General features: G+C 32.7%; 1 long non-coding RNA gene across 6 annotated transcripts; it reads left to right on the forward strand.

Moving 5' to 3' along the window:
* The first annotated feature begins 11,612 nt into the window (after window positions 1-11,612).
* On the forward strand, window positions 11,613-15,984 carry LOC139847735 (uncharacterized). 6 transcript variants are annotated; one of them, XR_011759649.1, is made up of 8 exons: window positions 11,613-12,155; window positions 12,242-12,318; window positions 12,494-12,669; window positions 13,318-13,365; window positions 14,043-14,086; window positions 14,522-14,616; window positions 14,825-15,001; window positions 15,537-15,984. It is a non-coding gene; the product is annotated as an uncharacterized lncRNA (long non-coding RNA). The 6 variants fall into 6 exon arrangements; XR_011759652.1 differs by lacking the exon at window positions 12,242-12,318 and having other exon boundaries at window positions 14,522-14,626; XR_011759653.1 differs by lacking the exon at window positions 12,242-12,318 and having other exon boundaries at window positions 14,525-14,585.
* The last annotated feature ends 1,743 nt before the right edge of the window (window positions 15,985-17,727 follow it).

Raw genomic sequence — 17,727 nt, forward strand, 5'->3', positions numbered from 1 at the left:
ACTTGTGAAACTGCTAAGAAGAATAGTTTTTCTCTGGTTTGCTCTTCCAAATTGCATCGGTGACCGATAGGGAGAGGAGAATGGGAAGAGAGAATGTCGACCATAAGGGAGAAAAACAGTTACTACGATGTGGTTTCCCAACCTGTTGCTTTTAAGACTGCCCTCTCTCGGTTGGATGTTGGTCCAACCTATTACAAAGATCCCGTATCCAGTCTCACTCTATTTTGGGGACCCCCAAGACTATGTTTCCATGTCTTTCCTAGACTATATAGGTCCTTCCTAACAAACGTTTGTATTTCATAAGAACTACAATCCCAATCTTCCAGCTCTTAAGTAGTTCAGAAGATTCATCCATCATTCAATACCCTTATAGAATAGATCGATCAAGTTTCCGTCCTTTTTCGATGAACTCGCTTTATATCTCCGACACACAAGGAAGGATGAAGTGGGAAGGAAGGAGCCCTAGCCTTTGTCCGGCTTATTATTTCGCTGGCATCTCGCATGCGCGCCCCCGATTCGACCGACTTTTTCTTCTAGATTACAAGAAGACAAGCTTCTCTGCTTTGACCAAATAAAAATCCTCCTGCAGTTCAGTTCATTCCCTTCACTACACTCGACTTAAACCACTCACGAACTCACCCATAAGGAAATTTGTCATGTAGGTCTTTCGAGCCTTTTTTTTTTTTTTTTTTTTTTTTTTACAAATCTGGTAAGGTGGGGTATTATCCTAAAGTCTTCCAAAGTTATTTAAAATATAAAGTTTAGAAGTTATATAGTTAGAAGTTAAATGATTTTTATTGTATAACAAACTTGCTTTATGTAGGTATGTATGCTTATGTAGGGGTGGGTGTGTGTTCGTGTGTGTGTGGATGTGTGTGTCGCATCGTTTGGCGCATTTTGGGGCCAAAATGGCTGAGGACGACCTTCTTTGCTCATGAGCTTGGTTGGTTTTTCATTTAGTTGTGTTGTTTCGGGAATGTCTACCGTAAAAGTGCATGAGTGGTGTTTGGTTTGTTTACGGGTGGTTGGGTCTTTGCTTGCGCAATAACTTCCGCCTGTCATGCCTTTCGAGATCTGTTTTCAATACATTCTGGCTCTATTAATTGAGGCAACGGCAAGGGTCGATTTGATGGCGACTTGACTACCGCTTAGAGCCTAAATTGAATTTCAGGAATACTTTAAAACCCATGGAAATTTGTTTCTAGTATTTTTATGGCATCTCATTCTTATTTTTATATTTTGTTATTTTTATATTTCTTTATTTTGTTTATTTATTTATTTATTTATTTATTTATCTATTTTATTTATTTATCTTTACCTCCTATTTTTTAATTTATTTTATTTTATTTTATTTCATTTTATTTTTTAGCCGAGGTCTTCACAGAGTAATCTCTCTATCCTGGAGTAAAAAGGGTGATGACTTTCTCTGACTGTAGGTGGAGATTTTTAAGGTAGAAGGAGGATTTTTCATACCTTCCATGGGGGATTGGTTGTTTTTGTTGTGAACAAACTTGCTTTGCAAATAATAAGGAACGCTTTCATTACACATAGCAACATGATGTAATTGCTAATAAGCTGGTCAAACATTTATATCCCGCATGATGTAATTAAATTTTAATTTTTTACTCCGTATTTGCTAATAAGCTGGTCAAACATTTATATCCCACATGATGTAATTGATTACGGAACCCAGATTGGTGGCCGGGAACTCTCCTCGTTTTGACATATATATACACCTCATTATTTTCAACACAAATCTCACAACTCGTACACAAATTACACCAACAAAAAAAACTAAGTTAAAAATGGAAAACTTTACAAGAAGCCTTTCAAGAAGTGTTTCAACTTCTGTAGACGCAAACAGAATGTGGAGAAGAAAGGCGACATATGGAGGGTTCGATGGTGGGAGAAGCATGAAAACTGTCCATCTTGGAGACGACAAAAATGGCACGTTTTCGAAAATGAAGAACATGTTTAATTTTACTAACTTTAGAAAACGTGGCAAAGATGTTTCAAAGACTCGTCGATCATCGAGGATTACTAGTTCCGACGACGAGTTTCAAAAAAGAATAGTATCTGAAATTTACAAAAACATGCCGTCAAATGGGTTCAAGTCATAAGTTACACCGTACCCAAAGGTAGCCAGCATGTTCTTATATAATGGCAAAATTAAATCCCTTGTAATGCCGGTACAAGCGCCTAACGTTTCATTACGTTGATTCTTTTATTAAAAAAGGTATTCATTTTGTTAATATTTACTTGTACTCTTGATTGTTATCTTGAATTTCCCAAATTGTAGATGCAATATAGATGTTACTTTTTTGTAATAGATACGGATCGATGATATTTACATCGTACCTTTTAATGTAACTTAACGTACAGGATCGATGTTACATTTTTTAGTATTGATTATATATGCATAATAATATTATGGTTCAAGAAAAAACGAATTATGTTCAGTGACCGATCTAGAAATCAATCGTAGTTACTGTTGTCATTGGTTTAAAGTTTAATAAAATTTACACTATCCAATGGTGTCACCTAAAAAACAATACGCTATCCAATAGTATCACCAATTAAAATTTCAAACAAATTTTCACTGAATTGCGTCTTTCACGGGTAGTCCGTGCTACGGTCAACACATACAATGTCCGCCCTTGGTTATGGTGCCTTTTGATTTGTGGATTTAAAATTCAGGATTAGAATATCATGTGGTACCTATCGGCTATGTTTGACACACAGCTTTTTAAAGTTTTAACATTTATGAAAATTTTCATATTTAATGAAAAGTTCGTTTGGTTAAAAGAATTTAAAGTTCTTAAACAGATAAAATAGTTAAAAGCTATTAGAAATAACATTTGAGAAAAAGCTTCTAGCTTTTTGTCATTTTATTTCTTTATTTTAACATTTCCATTTACTTTATCAAATATTAAATATATATAAAAAACTAACAGCTACTAACTATCAGCTACAAATAATAGCTAACAATTAGTTTTGTCATGCATACCCATACCCTTGCTTGTTATCTAGAAATTCCCAAACTGTAGATGTAAATAGATGTTACATTTTTGTAATACATACTGGATCGATGATGTTTACATGGTCCTTTTTTTTATGCATCTTAACAAATAAGATTGATGTCATATTTTTAAGTATTGATTACATATAAATAATACTTCATCCGTCTCAAATCTATTGTCTTATTTTGAGTTTTGGGGTTTTTTCTTTTAATTTTGACTTTAAATATTATTTTTGTATTATATATTATTCGATAGAAACTATATCAATGGATTGGTTTTTGATTATATTTATAACGGTATAACGTTCATCAAGTGTTATGTAACATCTAAAAACTAATTTAAGATCAAAGTTAGAAAGAAAAAAAAAAAGATCTCTAAATCCAAAACGGGACAAAAGATTTGAGTCAGATGAGTAACATTTTTGTTCAAGAAAAAAGGAATAACAGTGTATTTAGTTCATGGATTTAAAATTTTAAGATTAGGAATCCTATCATGTGTTAAGTTCATTTATTATTTATGTTTTCAAAAAACTTTAAATTTTATTTAAAGAGTTTCGAAATTTTATTAAAACTAGCAAGAAAAGACGAAAACACAATTGAATCTATTTTGTAAGATTAATTAACCAAACATTCCAATTTGGATTAGCTTTTATATATCTCGATGAAATTCAGACAAAAGACGAAAACACAATCGAATCTATTTTGTAACATTTCTTGAACTTGTTTGGGTCGAATATACCTCTGTTTCTAAAAGTACGCCATATGGTCCAAAAAATGGCATAACAAATCACTTCCAATATACATGTACTCCGTAATTGTTGTCTTCATGATGTGAGTTTGAATGTGTGAAATAATTCAATTCCAAAGTTATTTAACTGTTTGCCAAACTGGGATGACCACATCTAACCACATGGCTATGTATGTCCAAACTTGAACATCGACCATGCATCCAAAGAATATGTATAAGGTCTTCAACGTAAATCGAGCATGACGGGCACATCAAATTAAGATTAAAAACACCCCTCTTCAAAAGATTACATTTATCTGGCAACCTGTATAGACGTACGCGCCAAATGAAAATTTTTTTACTATAATGAATGTAAATGTAAATCGCAAAACATAAATATTTACAAAAATGAAATGTAAAATATAATGTAAAACGTAAACGAACATAAACATAAAATATAAATCGTAAACGAAAAATTTAAACGTAAACGTAAAACGTAATCTGTAAATGTAAAACGTAAACATAAAACGTAATCTGTAAATGTAAATCGTAAACATAAAACGTAATCTGTAAATGTAAAACGTAAAATATAAAACATAAATAAATGTACGACGTAAAGGAGTAAATATAGAAAATTTAAATTCTCACTAATAAAAAGGATTTAGAAATTATTTCCTTGTAAGAATTTAAAGTTTCTAGATATTCAATTAAATGATATAAATATAAATAATAAAGAAATATAATATAAACATAAATAAATAATTTAAATGAAAGTTAATCCTCTTTGACTATACATTACTTTCACTAATCAACTATTCGTAATTATGGGAATAAAAAACAAATATTGTGAGAAGATCACATGAGACTATAACAAGTCTAGTAGAGCAGATATATCTCGACCTTCTAGAACAAACAAAGTTAAGTATGAATATGAATGCGTTTGGATGATAAGATTCTAAGAGTTTACGAGAATTTAAATTTATTTCGTTTATTAAGCTTCAACTATAAGTTTTTTTTTTTTTTTTTTTTACGAGGAACCCCACTATGGGCCAGAGCACATTGGCCCCCCCACCGCAGGTAAACCTCGGGTAAACGGCAAGCCAGCCCTCCACCGCTACCAGGTAAGGCATTCTCCAGTTTGGTCATTAAATGCGGGCACCCCTTAGGATTGAACCCGAGACCTCCCCTTCACTGAAAGTGCTGGTGGCCACCCAGGCTAGGCCTGGATGGTTTTCAACTATAAGTTTTGTTTGGTATAAAAAGCATAAAAGTTTAATACGGAGTGTTAGTTTATTAAGAACGTAAGCTCTATAAATATAAGCTGTTTGAAGTATTAGTTTATTAAAATTAAAAATAACGTCTATAAATATAAGCTACTTGAAGTAATCGTGTGGGCTAAAATCCGATATACAGACTCATGGTCGTGAGTTCCACGTGACATTTTTTGATTGATTCTCCCGTTTGAATATTAATTTAATGTAAGAAAAAAAATTAACCTAAACTCTTTATATATATATATATATATATATATATATATATATATATATATATATATATATATTCACCCATTTTCACACAATCTATATATTTTCTCTACTTTTAACCATTTTCCTACACAAACTTATCATTTAACTTCAACAATTAAACTAATCTTCATCGATCTAACTGTTATTTGTATGGACGTACATTACGAGGGTAAAATTGGGTATGACTGAAAGTTATACGCTGGCGAGATGCGAAAATCATTTAAGGATGTCGACTTTACTGACTTCGAGATATCAAGGTTGTGTTACTTTCTCCGAGAAGAGATACCGTTCGAATTTTCGAAGATTGTGTATTTCTACGTATAGATAAAAGAATTTACGTTTTTATGCTGGATAACAAATGGGATGCTAAAAGCAATGAGTCAAGATAAGTCTTCTCGAATTGAGTTGTATCACATATTCTTTGATGAAAATCCCCTTACGTCCAACTGATTTGGTCAAACCCATTCGAGTTGTCTTGAGTCGTGATACATGATTTAGGTCTCGATTTCAACCTAATAAATTTGTTTATGTAATTGAATTATTAACTTTTAGGACTTTAAAATATTGTAATTTTTTTAGGACTTATTGTAATTTTTATTTTTATGACCTTTTAATTAAGTAATCGTGTTATTCGGATAATTACTTTTATGTTTTCGTGTTATTTACATAAATAGTACTACGTATAAAACATATTAATATAACATGAAAAGATAAAATTAAATACCGCATCAGTATCCTACCTTCAACTCACACCACCATAACTCCACATTTAAAACTCACACTTTCTTAGTAAAAAAAAAAAAAAAAAAAAAACTCACACCACAAACCACCCGCATCATTGTAACAATTAGTCTTATTGAAGATTCCACATATATATTACACCTACATCAACCTTATACAGATTCAAATTCTTTCATTATTTAACTTAAGGCATTGCCTTATTTAGTTATCCAAACCATTGTAGTTAGGGGTGAGCAAAAAATCGCAACCGAACCGCATCCATATTAACCGATTAAATAGCACCAAATTAATCGGTATGGGTAACATTTTTCGATTAACCTCACTTTGTGAGTTGGTTATGAAAATGAAAGTACCCACACCATTTTAACCGCAACCGTACCGTTTAGTGCTTTACATATCCTTTTTTCTTTTAGATCAGGGTCAAATTCTCAAAATAATAAAGCTCATAAACTTATGTGTAACATCAAATTTAAAGGATGAAAAGATAATCACAATCAAATGGGATCCCCAATATGTTATGAATCATTTTCAATTTGCTACAAATAAATAACACGTCTTTAGTGATGTAGTCAATTGTGCAACGCCTCATGGAGTATAACCCTAGGAGAGAAAAATTGCAATTTCACTATCGACTTTTACATTATTGTAGAAGCTACCGGTTTCGAGATATCCTTCGTGTTTCTGTTTCTTGTTGTTAGAGGTAAAGATATGATTATCTCAATATACTAATTCAGATAGTACTCTTGTTATTTTCTTTATATACATTTGTTTCTTCACGTTAATTTACAAACTAGTTATATAAAGTTAAGAAATATGAGATGTGCATGTTAGTTTGTTAATGTATTCATTTAATTATGTACAAAAAGATTGAAAGATGGTCATTTCTTCTTCTTGTTATTTTCTTTATATACATTTGTTTCTTCGCGTTAATTTACAAACTAGTTATATAAAGTTAAGAAATATGAGATGTGCATGTTAGTTTGTTAATGTATTCATTTAATTGATGTACAAAAGATTGAAAGATGGTCATTTCTTGTTGTTGCTATTATATTTAAGTTAATCAAAAGATTGTTTATTATATATTATCTGAACTTATCTTTATTTTCAGATAGGGGAAGGATTATCTACATCTCACCTCCCTCATACACAATACATGTGGTATTGGGTTATGTTGTTGTTGTTATATCTAAACTTGGTATACAGAATACAGCATGAGGACAAGTTAGACATAGACTACTTTTATGTTTTATTGTTTTATACTTTTATCTATAATGTTAGGCATAAACCTTTGATTATTTTTTTTTGCTCGTAATGGTTAACCATATTAATCATTTTATGTAAGTCATTTAACCAAATTAACCAATTAACCAAACCGCATATTAACTAAATCGAACGGTTAAAAAAATTTAATTAACCGCACTATTAGTTATGGGTGTGGGTTTCGTAGTTAACCGCCCCAAACGCCCTATCCTCACCGCTAATTGTAATCACATTAAAATAAGGGCACATATTAGTGTAAAACCTTGTTCAGTTAATCTAAATAAATTAATAAATGATCAAACATTAGAATAAGCTCTAAAATAAAAATAAATAAATAAAACAATGGAAGTACTTAAAACAAATGATACAAAAGAAAAATGTATCCTTTCTTAAGACAAGCAAGTAGAACACATGTGAGTTATAATAAACAATAAGAAGATTGAATCATTGTGAGATATAAAGCTCGGCTCGTGGAAAGAGAAACACTCAAAACTTATGGCATTGATTACTCATAAACTTTTCACTAAACCTTTCACAGTTACAGGAATTGACACTATCAGAGTTCACTTTTCATTTGTTGCGAAGAAAAATTGGTCGCTTCACCAGTTCAACGCAAAAAATGTTTTTGAACGCGGAGAACTCAAGGAATATGGCTACAGGGAAGGTCCACCAGGATATGTATCAAACTTCAACGAATTCGAAGTTTCTCGACTTAAAAAATCTTTATATGGGCTTAAACGATCTCCTCGAGCTTGGCTCGAGAGATGTACTTTAGCAACGAATAACTACATCGTTAAACAATGTAACGCAAACCATACCTTAATTCTCAAGCAAAAAACATCTTATAACTTGCTTAATTATCTATGTTGATGCTATAAGCATTACAAGAGACGAAAAAAAAAAATTTCTAACCTATAAACAAATCTTTTTGAAGAATTTGCAATGAAAGACTTATACAATCTAAAATATTTCTTGGGGATTGGGTTCTACGAATCCCACCAAGGAATCTTTATTTTCTAAAAGAAACACATCATTGACCTACTTGCTGAAACACAGATGACCAATTATTATCTTTATATACTAATAGTCACCCATATTTTTACCAACTGAAATGTCCCGTTCTTATTGATTAAAAACGTTCCATATTAATTGATTTCGTTGCGAGGTTTTGACCTCTATATGAGACGTTTTTCAAAGACTGCATTCATTTTAAAACAAACCATAACCTTTATTTCATCAATAAAGGTTTAAAAAGCTTTACGTAGATTATCAAATAATGATAATCTAAATTATCCTGTTTACACACGACCATTACATAATGGTTTACAATACAAATATGTTACAACAAAATAAGTTTCTTGAATGCAGTTTTTACACAATATCATACAAGCATGGACTCCAAATCTCGTCCTTATTTAAGTATGCGACAGCGGAAGCTCTTAAAAATCACCTGAGAATAAACATGCTTAAAACGTCAACAAAAATGTTGGTGAGTTATAGTCCCACTTTTAAAATCTAATATTTTTGGGATGAGAATACATGCAGGTTTTATAAATGATTTACAAAATAGACACAAGTACGTGAAACTACATTCTATGGTTGAATTATCGAAATCGAATATGCCCCTTCTTATTAAATCTGGTAATCTAAGAATTAGGGAACAGACACCCTAATTGACGCGAATCCTAAAGATAGATCTATTGGGCCTAACAAACCCCATCCAAAGTACCGGATGCTTTAGTACTTCGAAATTTATATCATATCCGAAGGGTGTCCCGGAATGATGGGGATATTCTTATATATATGTATCTTGTTAATGTCGATTACCAGGTTTTCACCATATGAATGATTTTTATCTCTATGTATGGGATGTGTATTGAAATATGAAATCTTGTGGTCTATTATTATGATTTGGAACTGAAATTCTCGCTGATCTGCGTTGTTTCATATATAAAAAAAAATACCACTGAATTCTTTGCTGTAAGGTCTAACAAACGACTCTGGCCGTTTGTCAATTCGAGTCTCGACGATTTTTCTAAAAATCATCAAAGTTGACGGTTTGGTCACATTTTAAAATTCTAAAAAGAGCTGAAACTTTTTTATTTAAAAATGTCAGTTTTGTATCAGTTGTCATGGTCAGCCTGATATGTGTTTACTCTTGCCAAAAATCATGTTATATCTTTGTGGTAACGAGAATTTTCAGGCTTTGACCGTTTGTCAATACGAGTTTTGAGGAATTTTCTAAAAATCTCCAAAGTAGGCTACTCGGTCACTTTTGTAAATTTATTAAAGCTGAAAAATTAACTTTGAAACGCCGAAAACGCGTTGGCAACTACGAGTTGTCTAGGTTTAGTTTACTTCTGTAATATTTATGCTTAATCTTTTTGGTAATGTGTAACTTTTATCTTTGGCCGTTTATCAATCGGAGTTCCGATAATTTTTCTAAAAATAACTGAAGTGGTCCGTTTAGTCATGTTTGATCGAAAATCATTTTTGTATAAGTTATTATATATTTGCATGCGACCTCATTTTTACTTTGACCTTTGACTTTTGACTTTAACCTTTGACTTTTGACTTTGACTTTTGACTTTGAACTTTGACTTTTCCTGTTAACTTTTCAGTTAACTTTTTGTGTTGATTTTCTCTATAAAAAAAAAACTTAAAATACTATTTTATGATTATGAAACCATTTGTGTTACGTTGTTTCACACGTCACCTTTTACTAGAATCTTAATTGAGCATGAGTAATATAACATGTTACTATACTGTAGAGTCAGACTCGAGCTATAGGATAGGATTACACTATGACCTGACCTAAATTGCTATACAAATATTGACCAACATATAAATATATATATAATTAATATAGGTTCGTGAATCCGAGGCCAACCTTGCACTTGTTCAATGACGTTATATGTATTTTTACTACGAAATACAGTATGGTGAGTTTCATTTGCCTTTTTACCCTTTATATTTTTGGGCTGAGAATACATGCGCAACTTTTATAAATGTTTTACGAAATAGACACAAGTAATCAAAACTACATTATATGGTTGAATTATCGAAATCGAATATGCCCCTTTTTATTAAAGTCTGGTAATCTAAGAATTAGGGAACAGACACCCTAATTGACGCGAATCCTAAAGATAGATCTATTGGGCCTAACAAACCCCATCCAAAAGGAGGATCCCGGAATGATAGGGGATATTCTTATATGTATCTAGTTAATGTCGGTTACCAGGTGTTCACTATATGAATGATTATTTTTTTGTCTCTATGCATGGGACGTATATTTATGAGAACTGGAAATGAAATTCTTGTGGTCTATTAAAATGATGGAAATGAATGATTATGATAAACTAATGAACTCACCAACCTTTTGGTTGACACTTTAAAGCATGTTTATTCTCAGGTATAAAAGAAATCTTCCGCTGTGCATTTGCTTGTTTTAAAGATATTACTTGGAGTATTTCATGGCATATTTCAAAGAACGTTGCATTCGAGTCATTGAGTTCATCAAAGATTACTATTAAGTTAATTTATAATTGGATAGTGGATATTATGAAATGGTATGCATGCCTGTCAATTTTCGATGTAAAGAAAGTTTGTGTTTTAAAAACGAATGCAATGTTTGTAATATGTATCATATAGAGGTCAAATACCTCGCGATGTAATCAACTATTGTGAATCGTTTATAATGTATATGAACGGGTCCTTTCAGTTAGTGATCATGGGATTATAAGGTAATACTCACGCTTAAATGATACAACGCGTTTTGGGACCACAGGCAGAGCAGATGTATGAGTACGCTACAGTTAAGCGTGCACGGGCGAGAGCACTACCAGGATGGGTGACCTCCTGGGAAAGTGCTTCTCGTGTGTGGTCGCCAAGAAAAAGCCGTGCGCCTACGGGCAAAGCGGACAATATTGTGGTCATGTTAAGCTGGGGTGTTACAGAATGGTATCAGAGCCACTCATGTGCCGATGGGGGTGGTGGGGCAAACCTCATCGAGGACGATGAGTCCCTAAGGGGGGGTGAATGTAACACCCTAGGCAAATCCCACATCGCCCACGAACATGAGTGATCATGGGATTATAAGGTAATACTCATGCTTAAATGATACAACGCGTTTGGGGACCACAGGCAGAGCAGATGTATGAGTACGCTACAGTTAAGCGTGCTCGGGCGAGAGCACTACCAGGATGGGTGACCTCCTGGAAAAGTGCTTCTCGTGTGTGGTCGCCAAGAAAAAGCCTTTTTATATACTAATAGTCACCCATATTTTTGTCGTATTCTTCCTAAAAACCCTCCAAACGACATCCTCTCCATTTATATAAAACTCCCTCTCTCTCTCTCTACCTACATCTTATTTTCTTCCCACCACCGTCCTCCCCGTCTACTTTCTATGCACTCTAGGGTTTCGATTCCTGATTCATTTGCTTAACAATTCAATCTGAATCATACATAATGATCGTTATTATATGTAAATGTTTGTAGATCTGATCGGCGGTCGTCGGATGCTAACATAGCAGGCGATGAGCGGCGGTGTTAGACGACAGCCTTCTGAGGTGGAGCAAATGGTCCGCAAGATGTTCTGATGGGAACAAAATTAGGGTTCCCCTGATTTATTTGAATCTACGAACATCTGTGCACAAATTAGGGTTTCGACCGATTAATTAAGATTTGACGCAATTCGACTCCATTCGTTACAAAAAATTTGTGGCGCTCTTCTACGACATACTTCTGCTGTTCCGTTATTTAGAATCGGATTGTCACCTCAAATGGTATTGTTATTTGCTTGATTACGGGTTATCGCAACTCCAAAGACAATTAAGAGGACAATGGGGGTAAAAGGTCACATCATTTGAAGTCGCATCTTCAGGTATGTAGTTTTCACAATTTTCATCTAATTTTTACTTCAATTTAAAGTTGTTAGTAAAATTAGAGTTTGTTCAAATATTGATTTAGTTTGGGTAACAAGGCGACAAAACTTACAAGATGATGATGTGCTAAAGAATTTATATAATTGGAAGTTTGATGTTTGGGTAACAATTTCTGAATTCTAGTTGCTAAATTAGATATGAATTATTAAACTTTTGCATTGCTATTTATTGCATTTTGATTGAGATTATATTTTATGAAGAGATCCTTTTTTACTATATGCTTACTACCTTCGTTATTTTCTCAAAAAAAGTGTTTAATTGCGCCATTATTTTTCAGTGATTTTTCAGTTTTTGCACATCCATCTCCAAGTTCGATAAAATATCACACAAGTTTACAGCGGGTTTACGGAGAATCAAGACGAGATGGTCCCAGAGGACGTCATCATGAATTAACAAAGCAAAAAAACCAAGACTTGAAAGAGACTTTTTAGCTATTTGATACTAATGACAATGGTATAAAAACATTAAAATTATGTTCTATGATAAGCAAACAAATTTCAGACTGCTAAATGGTTAATTACAACCATCAGACACCTTATAATTTGATTTACACAAATTTCCTATATTTCTGTCATTTTCGGGAAAGTGCACGGCTTTACCTTTTCGACTAATCTTAAAGATTAGTTTTGTATACTTATCTTTATGATCTCAGCTGTTGTAGGATGTGTTTTTTTTTATTAATGAGTGGTAAATTAACCTTTAGTCTACTATATTACTCCATAACCTTTTAACACGTTGTGTGTTAGCCAAAGTTTATGTTAAGCTCCAATGAAAATGAATATTTCACATGGAGGAGTGCATCTTTTATCTACCGCTTGAGGTCGGCTCTTGTAAAATATGTATGTGTTAATTGGTGGTTGATTAATCTAAATGCTATAATATTAATGGGTCCATTTTCTACATTTGTGTATCGGATAAGGGTTATGTTCATTTCATTGTGTTGTATTTAACGTTGCTATCTTTAGAGTTTGCAACTGTCTATTTTAGTGGTTGCTTCATCTTTGTAATACTAAAGGTTTTTGTTTTTGTAAATCAATGTGTTAATTTTATTTTCCTCCAATGTGATGCATAAGCTTTGATTGTTGATGATGTGTTTTGTAGGTCGACGTTGGATTTTTTGCTTGCTTATGTGGTATTCTCCTTTTAGCGGTAATTTCATATTTTATCTTTTGGTTCCCATTAATTTATTGCATACCTGTTTTTGTTCTAGTTTTGATTTATAGCATATCTGAATATGGTCTTTGGTATTTCATATTTGTTTGTAGACTGTTGTTATCAAGGTTTTTCATCTTAAGAATTTTGGAAATACAATATTTGTTTTTGGAGGTTTTCCTTTTATTTTTTCTTCTTCTGGAATAGCAATATTAACTATGTCCGGCCCGAAGGAGCAGGGAGTGCTATTCTCACTAGAGTTCGCATAACGAAGTGTAGCTATCGATTTGTCGAAAAAGAATAATGTTTCTTGGTTATTAACTTTATAGAGATAGAGAATGGCTAAAGGCTGGTTTGTTGTTTAGGTTGAAAAAAGTATTTGAAGGTGTCGTTTTGTACTTTAGATGTCTGGTATTATTGCTTTTCCTCTACAATATATGCACGTAGTTGTTTATTCTAAGGCTGATGATGAAGGTCTATTACTATTACTATAGTTCTACAATGAGAAACAAAATGATTTCTAATGGGCACATGCTGCCGGACAACAATATTAACGGCGCCATGGCCGCCGCTGTTGTTATATGTACTTTTAGCAGAACTTTTTGGAGTCTTCTGCTTGCATATAGTCGTTATAATACACCTCAGTAACCATTTACTTATCTATTCATTTACAGGTTACGCTTTGCTTTTGTAGACGTGTTTTTCACCTTCTCTAGCGGTAATACATATCGCCTATTTCTCTGTCGTATGGCTTTAGGTTTTTGTTTCCCTATTTTGCTTTCATTGTCGATTTATGTTTTGGACCTTAGAAGTTAGGGTTTTTCATTGGTTCATTGGTTGCTATTGATGTACGCAACTGATTTTTCAGGTCCATCACTTTTTGTCAAAGGGAGTCAAAACAATCTTACATATGGTCCTTTTGTCAAAGAGAGTAAAAAGACATAATTTGCTTCGTTATCGATTGTTTTTGTGTTTTTTTGTATGCTTCGCTGATGATGCTTTGTTCATACAATATTAAATATGTGCATGTTTGATTGTGGTGTTGTTATGGTCTCTTGATGTGCTGTTGTGATCACTGTTTTAACTACTGTTTATGAATACATTACTAATATAATAGTCAGCTACTAACACCCTCAACAACATGTGATGACAGCAGCTACACGTGATGACAGCAGATCCAGGATCATCAAAGAGGAAAAACCAATCATGTCAGCAAGGTCTTTCGGCTATGCTCTTCATCAATAATTTGTTAGTAATGGTTTGTCCAGTTTTGGTTATACGCTTTTACGTATAAACTGCATCTTATTGTAATATGTAATGTTAAATCAAATTCACTCTATTTTAGCTCGGCGGCTGAATGCATTTGTGTAGCTTTATATATTATGAATGAATTGCTATATGATATCTCTTTTTGATTTGTTACTTGCTAATAAATTACTTTTGATTTTCTTTTTAGGTCAACTATATCTATAGGATTGAAATCATTCGTCAAATAGAAGATGGATACTGGTGATTGGAGGGCTCAGCCATTGGCTGGTTCGCGGTAAACAATCGTGAACTAGGTGTATGTATATTAATATCATCTGAGCTGGAGTTAAAGCACCGATTGACCTGCTGCCATATTACGCTATCTGTAAGTGCTTGTTGTGTTCTTTCCGTTTATATTTGGTTTCATGATCGTAATCAAGTTTGATTTTTGTCATTTTCACTGATTACAAGGTTTTCATAACCAAGTTTGTTTTTTTGCCATTTTCACTTAATACAAAATTTTACGGTTTCGATTATTAGTGTTTGTGTACACTGGGTAAAATGGGTTTCATAATGATCAAGTATTATTGTTCATGTAAACTGGGTCAACGATACTTGACTTTTCCGATTCGAATATTGACCAACGCAATCTAATACATGGCCAAACATCTACGACGCAGTTTCTGAATTAAGTATATTGATTTAACTATTTTTATTGCTACATAATAATATAAATGGATTTTCAGAACAATCAAAGGTGCTATATGATAAAATCAAAATTACTAACTCTGTTTTTATATATTTCATATGTATTTTTTATGATTTGGTTACATAACTAAGGCTTAGATTCCTACTATCGATGCTATCTTCAAAGATAGTGACATAATTAGTTATCTTGATACGGAGTACTGATATTTCAGGTTTCCATCTTATATCTATATCGCTTGCGATATGGTAATCAAAGTTTCGTCCCTGATGAGCGATATTACCCAAGGTTCCTGTGAAAAAATGACTTTTACCTTTGTAGTGCACTTCCTTTGGTGGTGCTTCAAGTATTGGTCAAACTGGTGAACATACATCTCTATCTCTAGATGACATTGGGTCAGTTTTATTGTATGCAACCGTCAAGTTTATGTCCATTATCACTCTTATATAAGTAAAAATTACCGAATCTCATATGCATTTTGGTGCACCAACATTTAGTATAACATGTACATTACATATAGTTATTAATATACATTTCATACCTAATACCTATGTGGTTGAAGGTGAATTTGTAATTGTAAGTCAACAGAGTGTAAATGTTACGTCTACTACCACTAAACTAAACAGAATGTGTATCTTTGTTTATGTGACCCATCTTGATAAACTGGGGGAAGTAGTATCCAAGTGTTTTACAGTAATTTTAAGGCTGCAGTATTGATGCATTATAGCTTTAGGCTGTATGTAATCTTTTCATTTTTTCCCTTGAATGTTACATGTAGACAAATCTAAGGTGAAAAGTATACTGGGAACATGTTGGCTCTAAAAATTTAGTTATGTTTATTGGCAACACATTGGGAACATTTCTAAGAAATTTGGAAAAGTGTATTGGGAACATTTTAAAAAAACTGTAGTGTTTTTGGAAAAGGACACTATTCCTTCACGACAAACACAGGAGAACACCAAAAGCAAACGGAATGGCACCGCAGCAACGCGCGGTCCGTTTCATTGCTAGTTGCAAACCAAGTGAAACTAGACTGATTGCAAATCAAAGACTTCACAAGGAGAACCAAGTTGAATCAGTAGACCAAGAGCAATAGCAGAGACTCGTAGGTAATCTTATATCTCTCACATAACCAAATCTCTAAAAGGAAAATCATGGAATGAAGTTCTTTACAAACCAAATGGTCATATGAAGATGCAAATCTGTACAGATGCAAGAGATGCAACATGGACATGAAAAGAAGAAAATCAAAGATTTACATCTGGATTCTTTGCCTTAGTCAGAGGCAACCTAGTCACTTAGAGAAGCAAAATTTAGTTGTCCTCTCAAGCAGAAACAAAATTTAGAGAGATCGAGTAATAAGTTCAAGAAGCCGTATGGATCTGAAAACTTTTAACATAAATCGTGTTTCTGCCCAAAGATACTACGTAGTATGTTTTACAACAAATCGCTATCAAGATTTCAAAACACACAATTAATAAGAAACCAAGCAAAGCTACATATGGCTCATGGATGTACAATAATGAGCCAATTTTCTTTCTTGTACTCGCTAACTAAATTGTAGACCTAAAAAATGCTAAATGAAAATTCCAAAGAGAACAACTTGGTCTAAATGAAATAGATTAAACAGTATCCAAAACACAACTGCCTATTTTTTTTTTTTTTTTTAAGTTCCTATATACATTGAGTCTTAATGTGCCAACGCTTACCATTGATAAGAAACCTAACAAAGACTGCAACTGTTTCAACAATGAAACATTTCGCCATGGTTACAAAGTAAACAACAACCTGAAAATGTAAAGCATATAGGTCATTACTTGCTATATACACAACTGGAAAACTTAGCCATGCATCCAACATTCTCATAGATGATGCATTTTATCTTACTTTGATCAGAAGGCAAATATTTAGAGACATGAAACAAATTTAAATACATTAGTTTCTGAAATAGTGTGACAACAGATTTACAAGCCAGGTTACGACTACTTTTGAAACCATAAAATGAGTCACAGGATAACAGTTATAAACCTAGAGAAAATTACTCGAGCTGAATTACCTAAATATTCAAAGCTTAGAAGTAGCAAAATTATAAACCTAAATTATTCAAAGCTTTACATTAGTTTCAGGATAAAAGTTATAAACCTAATAGCTTGATACTTTCAAAAGTGCATAAGAACCATAACTAGCCTAGCCTAAAAGTATGATATTCAATTTCTAAGGGTGTACAAGTTAAATCAATCACTTAGAGATGAAAATTTGAATTTACCTAAAATACAAATTAATTGCATATGTATAATGCAATTGCATCCCATGTTTAACTACAAACAAATTCCTAAATTTCTTCATCATGTAGATTTAAATATAGCTAAATCATCAAAGCATTTAACAATCAAACAAAACTAAAA

This window comes from Rutidosis leptorrhynchoides, chromosome 5 (genome assembly GCF_046630445.1).
Source record: "Rutidosis leptorrhynchoides isolate AG116_Rl617_1_P2 chromosome 5, CSIRO_AGI_Rlap_v1, whole genome shotgun sequence".
Classification (NCBI taxonomy): Eukaryota; Viridiplantae; Streptophyta; class Magnoliopsida; order Asterales; family Asteraceae; genus Rutidosis; species Rutidosis leptorrhynchoides.